The sequence below is a fragment of the Triticum dicoccoides genome, chromosome 5B (assembly GCF_002162155.2).
Source record: "Triticum dicoccoides isolate Atlit2015 ecotype Zavitan chromosome 5B, WEW_v2.0, whole genome shotgun sequence".
Classification (NCBI taxonomy): Eukaryota; Viridiplantae; Streptophyta; class Magnoliopsida; order Poales; family Poaceae; genus Triticum; species Triticum dicoccoides.
This window is the reverse complement of record NC_041389.1, coordinates 699,853,408-699,862,392: the sequence shown is the minus strand read 5'-3', so window position 1 is coordinate 699,862,392 and position 8,985 is coordinate 699,853,408. Positions and strand designations below refer to the sequence as shown.

The window sequence follows — 8,985 nt, the reverse complement described above, 5'->3', positions numbered from 1 at the left end:
ATTAGTAGTCATGTGAATTTGGTATTCGTTCGATATTTTGATGAGATGTATGTTGTCTCTCCTCTAGTGGTGTTATGTGAACGTCGACTACATGACACTTCACCATTATTTCGGCCTAGAGGAAGGCATTGGGAAATAATAAGTAGATGATGGGTTGCTAGAGTGACAGCAGCTTAAACCCTAGTTTATGCGTTGCTTCGTAAGGGGCTGATTTGGATCCACTAGTTTCATGCTATGGTTAGGTTTACCTTAATACTTCTTTTGTAGTTGCGGATGCTTGCAATGGGGGTTAATCATAAGTGGGATGCTTGTCCAAGTAAGGGCAGTATCCAAACACCGGTCCACCCACATATCAAATTATCAAAGTACCGAACGCGAATCATATGAGCGTGATGAAAACTAGCTTGACGATAATTCTCATGTGTCCTCGGGAGCGCTTTTCTCATTATAAGAAATTGTCCAGGCTTGTCCCTTTGTACAAAAAGGATTGGGCCACCTTGCTGCACTTTATTTACTTTCATTGCTTGTTACCCGTTACAAATTATCTTATCACAAAACTATCTGTTACTTACAATTTTAGTGCTTGCAGAGAATACCTTACTGAAAACCGCTTGTCATTTCCTTCTGCTCCTCGTTGGGTTCGACACTCTTACTTATCGAAAGGACTACGATAGATCCCCTATACTTGTGGGTCATCACCCTCTGCCGCTCTCTCTCGCTCTCTCCACTGCTTTATCTCCTCGCCGCCGACACGCCACCACCGCGCCACCATGCCGCCTCGCCGCCGGGGAGGTTCGGGCTACCGCGGCATACGTGTGCGCCCGTCCGGCACCTACTCCGCCTTGATTCAGTCGGGCGGCGGCGTGCGCATCGGACTCGGAACCTTTGACACCGCTCAGGATGGCGCCCGCGCGTACGATGCTGCGGCGTGGCGCCTCCGGTGGTCCCGCTGGGACATGAACTTCACCGACGTGTCGACGCGGGAGCGGGCACAGGAGTTGGCGCCTTTCCCGCGGCTTAACACTGACGAGGATCGTCGCAAACACCGGAGGCGGGAGCGCCGTCTTAGCCTGGCCGAGATGGACGAGGAAGCCATGGCGCTGTGGAGGCAACGCTTCCCACAAGACATCATCAACGAAGAACAGTTCTTCACCGGGAGGAGGGCGGAGAGGAAGAAAAGGAGGAAGGAGCGAGCCACCTATCGCGAGGACAAGTGAACACGGAAGGCGGTCGCTAAATACAACATGGCGCTAGGAGATGTGTCGTCCTGGGACTCCCGCAACGAGCGGTTCCTTGACGCGTATGCTCAGACGTCGGAGGAGGACATCACCGAGGCAGAGGCAGAGTCGGAGAACGAGTAGTAGTAGTTTTTAGTTTTATTTTGTATCGTAGGAGCAGGCTATGTGCCGAACTATCTTCATATTTGTATGCTATGTATGCAATCATCTCAAGAAAAAAAAAAGAAATATAGCGCGCCTGTTGGAACTGCCAATGAACTATGGTCTGAAGTTACTTCGAAAATGAACAGAGGAAAATGAACTATGGTTTTTTCAGATCTTAGAGAATCTCCAATAGACGCCGCCGTGCTGGATTTCGAAGTAACTTCAGACCATAGTTCATTTTCCTCTGTTCTAAACCGCACAGTAGTGGCCACAGTAGTACATGTCCAGAACCAAAGTAGAAGTGCACATTCTAGTGCAGACACTGTCAAGGTGAAATACCACCAACCTTCTGCCAGTTTCATCCGAAACCATCCGACCTGGCGCCACATTCTGCCAGTACAACGCTAGATATCCTTCCCCACTTGAGGAACTGGACTGAGCAACAGTACGGTTAGCATTAAAAGACTTCCTCCTTAAATGCCAGCAAAAGATTTCCTCCTTAATGCAAATGCAAAAGCATTACAAGACGGCTTTACCGAGGGGGACTGGTAAACGCGGTTACCACGGTTACCTAGAAATACCGATAAATACCGAGAATATTTCAAACAAATTTTATAGTTGAATTTTGAATTCATATAAGTTAATAAACTAACATTTGAACCAGAGACCTCTCAAAACAGGAAGTAGGTTGCTACCAACACGCCAGAACCAACTCTCATGGCATTAATTAGATCCTACGTACTTTACTACAAATCAAGTGTTTAAATTCAAAAAATTCAAAAAACTGGTATTTTTTGCTTGGTACGTGGATTTACCGAGGGGCACGGAAATACGCGGTAACCATGGGAAATCTTGAAATTCCGACTGGTAACCAAAACCTTGATCTTGGCAACTAGTACTATTAATCTATCAATACTTGAGACAAACTGAAACCCAACTTAACAGTGAAACACAAGTATTATACTTGAGCTGACAAGAGCATAATGACAAGCTGAAAACCTCCAACTGTGATTTCTTATCTTGAGCTGACAACAGCATAATGCCATGGATGCAAGACATAGACCTGCAACCTTGGTGATATGAATATATTGATTGTAATGTCATTGCAATCAGATCACAGAACCCACTAGCTCTTGTCATGCCCACATCATCTGCTCAACAGCTGTACGTTGTACCCCTTTTTGGGGATGAATTTGGAGATTGGATCAAATCTTGGAGAATAGTTATTTTCTTAATACGATTTTAAAGCCTTCACGAAGTTTGGCAAAACACTGTCAATGCCACAAAACTCTCAAAACAAGCAAACTACACCTACAGATTTGGGTACCTCTACGGTAGGAACTTGGAGGTTAAAACCTAGTTACATGCCAGCTTGGCCTTGCTCTGCCTAGAGTTATTGCAGCTCTATGAACGTATCAAACAGTATAATATGAGCATCCAACCAGCATATAAACATCTAAATGTATCCGCTGAGCATTCATGGCATGTAGTTCTAGTAATAACAACATCAAAATTAAGGAGAGACTATAGGTCAGAGTACACAAATAAGTTCCATATTCTGAGAAAACAAGACTGCACGCCAACTTTCAACCCATTCTGAGAACATTTTTTTATCTCACTTATAAAATAATATTTCGAAGGGCCGCGGGCGCGTGCGAGTGTGTTTGGACTCAAAACGGACAACGGATAGAACTGGGAGGCCGGGCATCTGTGGATGGATGCAAGTTTTGAAAAGAATGACGGCACAAGTGCCGATGCAATGTGAATGATGCGATGACGATGAATGTAACAACCAATTGAAACACACGGCAACAACGAAAAAAATGGAAGGCAACTCGAGCGTCAGTCTCGGGGCGTCACACGTGCTGGATTTCGAGGTAACTTCAGACCATAGTACATTTTCCTGTGTTCTAACCGCACAGCAGTGGCCACAGTAGTACAAGTCCAGAACCAAAGTTACATCCCAGCTTGACCATGCAATGCCAAGAGTTATTGCAGCACTATGAACGTCTCAAAACAGTATAATACTGAGCATTCATGGCAGTTCTAGTAACAACATCAAGAATAAGGAGAGAGAGGTCAGAGTACACAAATAGGTTCCATATTCTGAGAAAAGAACAAGTGATAAAATGTATAGCTGAGGCTGATCCAAATTCCAAGAGTTGCAGAAAACATATGCAATTCAAAACTTCAGTAACAACAGGGTTTTTTTTTCGGGTAGTAACAACAGGATTTGACACGTAGCACTAATTAAATCCACTGGACTGTTGATTACAACACATCAGCAAGTCAACATGCAGAAAGTATCGTCACATGACCCCTTCAGAGACAGAAACCACCGGCTCTGGACATGCCCTCATCATCTGCTCATGAGTTTTACCTCTTGTGCAAGATGAATTTAGATAATGGATCGAAGCTTGGGAGGACAATGGATGAAAGAGTTTTTTTTAAATGGGCACATAGCTTGTGCGGCAAGAAATTAGACATTCAGTTAAAGGATAATCCATTCACCCACAACGCACGCCACTAACATGAGAAATTTGTAAAACATACGGACGAAAGCTACCAAAACTATGAGAAAACAAGCACCATTGCACCAAATAGGCAGCCAGATACTTCATATTCATCACAAGACCATGTCGCCTCCAACTGGCCATCCTTCCTATTGATGACTGCCCTTGGTCATTTTAAATTCCTACGTCGTCAATGAGCCGCATCGCAAGGGATCACTTTTTCTGCAAATTTAGAATTGTCAGTGTGATTCCAAAAAGGAGAAGACACGACACTATATAAAATTGCCAATAAGGTATAACATTCGATTGCACATAGCAGTAAAAATTTGCTCAAGCAAATATATTATCACAAAACGAAACATCAAACATAACTTTCAGTCTAACGAACCATTCAATTATTTTGTTCGTTTGGTAATTACTTAAGATTTGTCCTCAAATCATAAAAAAAGATAGATAGATATACCTTGTGGATGGTGGAAACTCATGTACGGAATCAACCTATAGAATTTTTCTCTCTTCCATAGCTTCTTCCACTGTAGCGACTTTATATTAATCTCGTAGACTCCAAGATCTGTGCTAACGAAAATGATATCACTGCCTTCCACGGACCCAATCAATCTAAGTCTTTTATCAGGATTTTGGATTGGAAGAAGGTTCCTGAGATCAATGACTCTAAGCTGAGTCCATGATGCAACTCCGTCGTAACCCATCTGTCTTGTCCACAGGTAAAAGGTTAACCTATGCACTTGTGCAAAACCCAAACTGCCGTCCTCCACGGCCATGAGGATGGCCAAATCGTCCCTGACAGCCCATGCCCGTGGCGCATCAATGCGCGATAAGCAATTAGATCCCAAGTTGTATTTGAGAATTCCTGCTTGATCATGTTCATCACCAATATTATGTGTAAAGTAAAGTGTGTCTTGAATGAAGACAGGGGGCACTGGCGTGATGAATGATTCAAAGCCAAGATCAAGACCAGGGCACGGCTCGCTCCACTCACCCGTGTCCACCGAGGACACCCGCACGTGTATAATACCATGACCACCATCATCCGTGCTCATGCCGAAGAAGACAACCCGGAAGGGGCCCTGATGGCACGCGCGGTGGTCACATCCTGCCACGGCACAGAGCACGGCCGCTCCACCGAGCTCGGTGTCCAAGGGCATATTGCATCCTTTGGGCGCTCCCAGCTTGGTCCGGCCGCCTGTCATGGGGTCCCAAACGAGGAGCGGCATGGGTTTACCATAGTCCCCAAGGAGAACGCGGCCATGCCGGCAGTCCAACACAGCGCACTCGGAGTCCTCCAAGTCCGGCCATCCGTCGTCCGGAATGCGGCCGCCGAATTTTGTGGTGGGGAAGAACTGTGGGATGAGGAGGTCCTCCGACCGTTGGCGGGAGAATGGTGGCCTGGAATAAACGAAGCCCAGCATGGGGGGTGCTCCATGGAAGTCGCGGTACCGGCCGCGGAAGCTAGGCCCGGTGAGGAGGCCGAGCCAGAGCTTGCAGGCGAGGGAGGCGCGCGCGAGGTGCTCGGGCTCGTCTGGCGGGAGGCGGAAGAAGACCTCCTCGATGAGCTCGCCCGGCAGTGATAGTACTGGCGGCGGCGGCGGCATGGTCGATCGGCGGAGGTGAGGGTTTCGCGAGGGGAATGGGAAGTGGGAGTCTGGGACGGAGGAGATAGCAGTAGCACTAGGGTTGAAATTGGCAACCCGAGGCAATCACGCGAGGCTGCCATTTCTGTAGGGAAGAAGAAGAAGAAGGCGTTGCATGGCCAGCGACGTGATTGCAATGGCCCAAGGCCCAGGTGGAAAGGAAAAATAAATTGAAGAGAGAGGACTTGGTCTGTTGGGCCTGGGAAGAGAGACATTGTTCCAGGGAATTCGGCCTAGCCTGGCTGGAATTGCTTTTCCAATGAAAGGAAATGCACAAATCTACCTCAAGAGGTAAATAAATGCACAAGTCAATTTAATCCAAAAGAAAGAGCAAATGTCCACTGAAGAACTGAAACTTTGCAAGTAAATCAAATTGAACATGGATAATCCAATAAAAATACTTCCAAAGACAGAAAATCTACATAGGTTATTATGGAATTTGTTTCCTCCTCTCATATGCGAAAATTAATTCCAAAACCTTTGGGATTAATTTGAGTAACTCCAATAATTTTTGTTCGATAAATGGTGCTTTTGTTAACTCAGAATGTACCATCAAGTGGATACAAAGCATACTGAGTGACACCCGGCCTCTGCATAGCATTCTCAAGTGAATTTGTTTCATAGACCCAATAAAGTTTATTGGCAGCACATCCTCAAAAAAAAAAATTGGCAACGTGATCATTTTGATCTATCTGGCAGACAAGACCAACCATAGTTTAAAAAAGCTTCGATGGACCACCCGTGCAACTGAAAAAAGCTACAACTGTTCATGTGAAAGCTTCAAGACGTATTTGAAAAAGCTTCAACCGGCGAAATTGAGAAGTTTCATCCGACCACTATGAAAAATAAACTACAACCGTCGAATTGGGAAGCTTCAACCATTGAATTGAAAAGCTTCAATGTGCTTTATAGAAAGCTCCGACCCATGAGTACATCAAACGAAAAAGTTACAATCGTTGACATGAAAAGCTTCAACCCTGTTTTTGAAAAGTTTCAACCAGAGAGCAGCGATAAAAAGCTGGAACCAACACCTCACCATTGATGCAACCGACTACTGTGATGGCTTCACAGCGGAGACGAACTCCAGGGACCGGCGGGCCGAATTTTTGCTGGGTCCGGAAGCCCGATTTGCTGCATAAGAGATGCAGCCCAGTGGAGCACCACTGCTCCAACCAGAGTGAGATCGACGAGATCGCGTCGGTCGCAGCGACACGCTTCAGGACTAGAGGCGGACGGAGAGGAGACCTAAGATGGAAGAAGTGGAGCTAAGGCTGCAGGCCTAGAACACACAAACAAGTGTTGGAACGGCACGGCGAGACCAAGCCATTGTTAACTTCGATAAAATCCAGATCTACTTATGTGGCCATGCTGAAGAACGTTGAGCTTTGTTTTGTCGCTGTTAATCTGCCATCGCAGGCTCTCACGAGGTGTTACTCCATGAAGCGAGAGAAGGAATCTTCATCTGAATTTCCTCGCTAGATGGTAGATTTTGTTGTGAAGATGACTTCCCCTGTGTGCCCCCATTTTGTTTATCTAGATTGTTGCAGTACCTTGATTTTAGCTTGAGGGTATACCAAATTCAATCCCGGTAACTAGTAAGTAGTACTAAGTAGTGGATAGTAGAAGAATGTGTTGATAAATTCAGTGTAAAAATGTCTACAGAAGGTTCAGAGCAAGAGATGGCATCTTCATCAGAGTTTCCTCGTTAGATGCAGATTCCGTTACGAAGAGGACTTCCCCATGCGCCCCATTTTGTTTATCTAGACTGTTGCAGCACCTTGATTTTAGCTTGAGGTATCACGATTCAATCCCTGTAACAGGTAGTAGTAGTGACTAGTGGTAGATAGTGGAAGAATGTGTGAGCAAATTCAGTGTAGGAATGTGTACACGAATATTCAGTGTAAGAATGTCCACACCAGATTCAGTGTAAAAGTCTTTTTGCCTTTCTTTTTACCCCTCAAATTTTGGTAGCTACTCCCTCCGTTCTGAATTACTTGTCGAACGTATGGATGTATCTAGATGTATTTTAGTTCTAGATACATCCGTTTCAGCGACGAGTAATTTGGAACGGAGGGAGTAGGAATTAACGTGTGTACAGAAAAAGAATTTCCGATTGATTTGCCCTATTGTTTAGCTGCTGAATTGGATTTGGGCATATTGGTTTCACCCAGTGTGGATGTAATACGTCCTGTGGGAAATAAGTTTAATTTCATCCGATGGCATCAAAGTCGATATGTCCGAGTGGTTAAGGAGACAGACTCGAAATCTGTTGGGCTTTGCCTGCGCAGGTTCGAATCCTGCTGTCGACGCTACGCTTTTTTTTACTTCTCCGTGCACCTTTGTTTTTGCATTTGTGCCATTATTATTGTTCTCTACTCTGCTGCACGCATGGTTATGATATTTCAATCTTTGTGTCAATCATGCCCAAGGAACATATGTTTTGCAGCGACAACAGGCATATCTGTAACTCCTCTAACGGCCCTTTTTGCTGAAAAATATTAGCAATAGTAACTGCCTAAAACATAGAACCAAAGTATGTTTTCCATACAAACTTTTTCCTACATCTTACGTAGTATATAAGCGTTGGTACATATATTATACTAGTAAATTGTACTCCCTCCGTCCCAAAATTCTTGTCTTAGATTTGTCTAGATACAGATGTACCTAATACTAAAAGCTAACTTGGTACATCCGTACTTGGACAAATCTAAGACAAGAATTTTGGGATGAAGGGAGTACATGCTTTGCACGTCATTTAAATATGTGTGCAAAGTTCAATTCATGAATACATTGCTTGCTCCCTTCAAACATGGTACCTTCGCATGTAAAGCTTGATCGAGTTCATTATTGTAGCCATTTTGTTTTGTACTCCCTCCGTTCGGAATTACTTATCGCAGAAATGGATGTATCTAGACGTATTTTAGTTCTAGATACATCCATTTTCGAGACAAATAATTTGGAACGGAGGGAGTATATATGTTGCCTGAAAAATGGGGTTCAGTCCTGTATATAGAGCTTTACATGCTTAGTATTACGATCTCATACTACACTCAGCTTACTTTGCAACTTCTTGAAAACTTCCAACTTCTCCCTGACGCGATTAGTGTGCGCGTTGCGGACGCTCTGCCAGTGTGTGTACCTTGACCAGTTACATGCATGAATGGATAACCTTAGGCAAGTAAAACTTTTCCTACATTGTATATAGGGATGGTTCTAGAATTCTCGCTGGCACTGTAGCTCGTATGTAGCTGTGAATACCACAATTTTCGGCCCTCTGATTGACTCTATCAACGGCTCACATTGCTTTTTGGTTTTGAGCAGTGGCGGAGCTTGAGCCGAATATATGGGGAGGCCATGGGCTGGAGGGGGGGGCAAACTTAACTATTTGAGCTGTTTTTAGTGGAAAATAGGCCTAATACAAAGGAATATATATATACA

The 8,985-nt window shown here is 44.7% G+C and overlaps 1 non-coding gene across 1 annotated transcript; it reads left to right on the top strand.

Moving 5' to 3' along the window:
- Positions 1-7,774: 7,774 nt before the first annotated feature.
- On the top strand, positions 7,775-7,856 carry TRNAS-CGA. Its single transcript has one exon. It is a non-coding gene; the product is annotated as a tRNA-Ser (tRNA).
- The last annotated feature ends 1,129 nt before the right edge of the window (positions 7,857-8,985 follow it).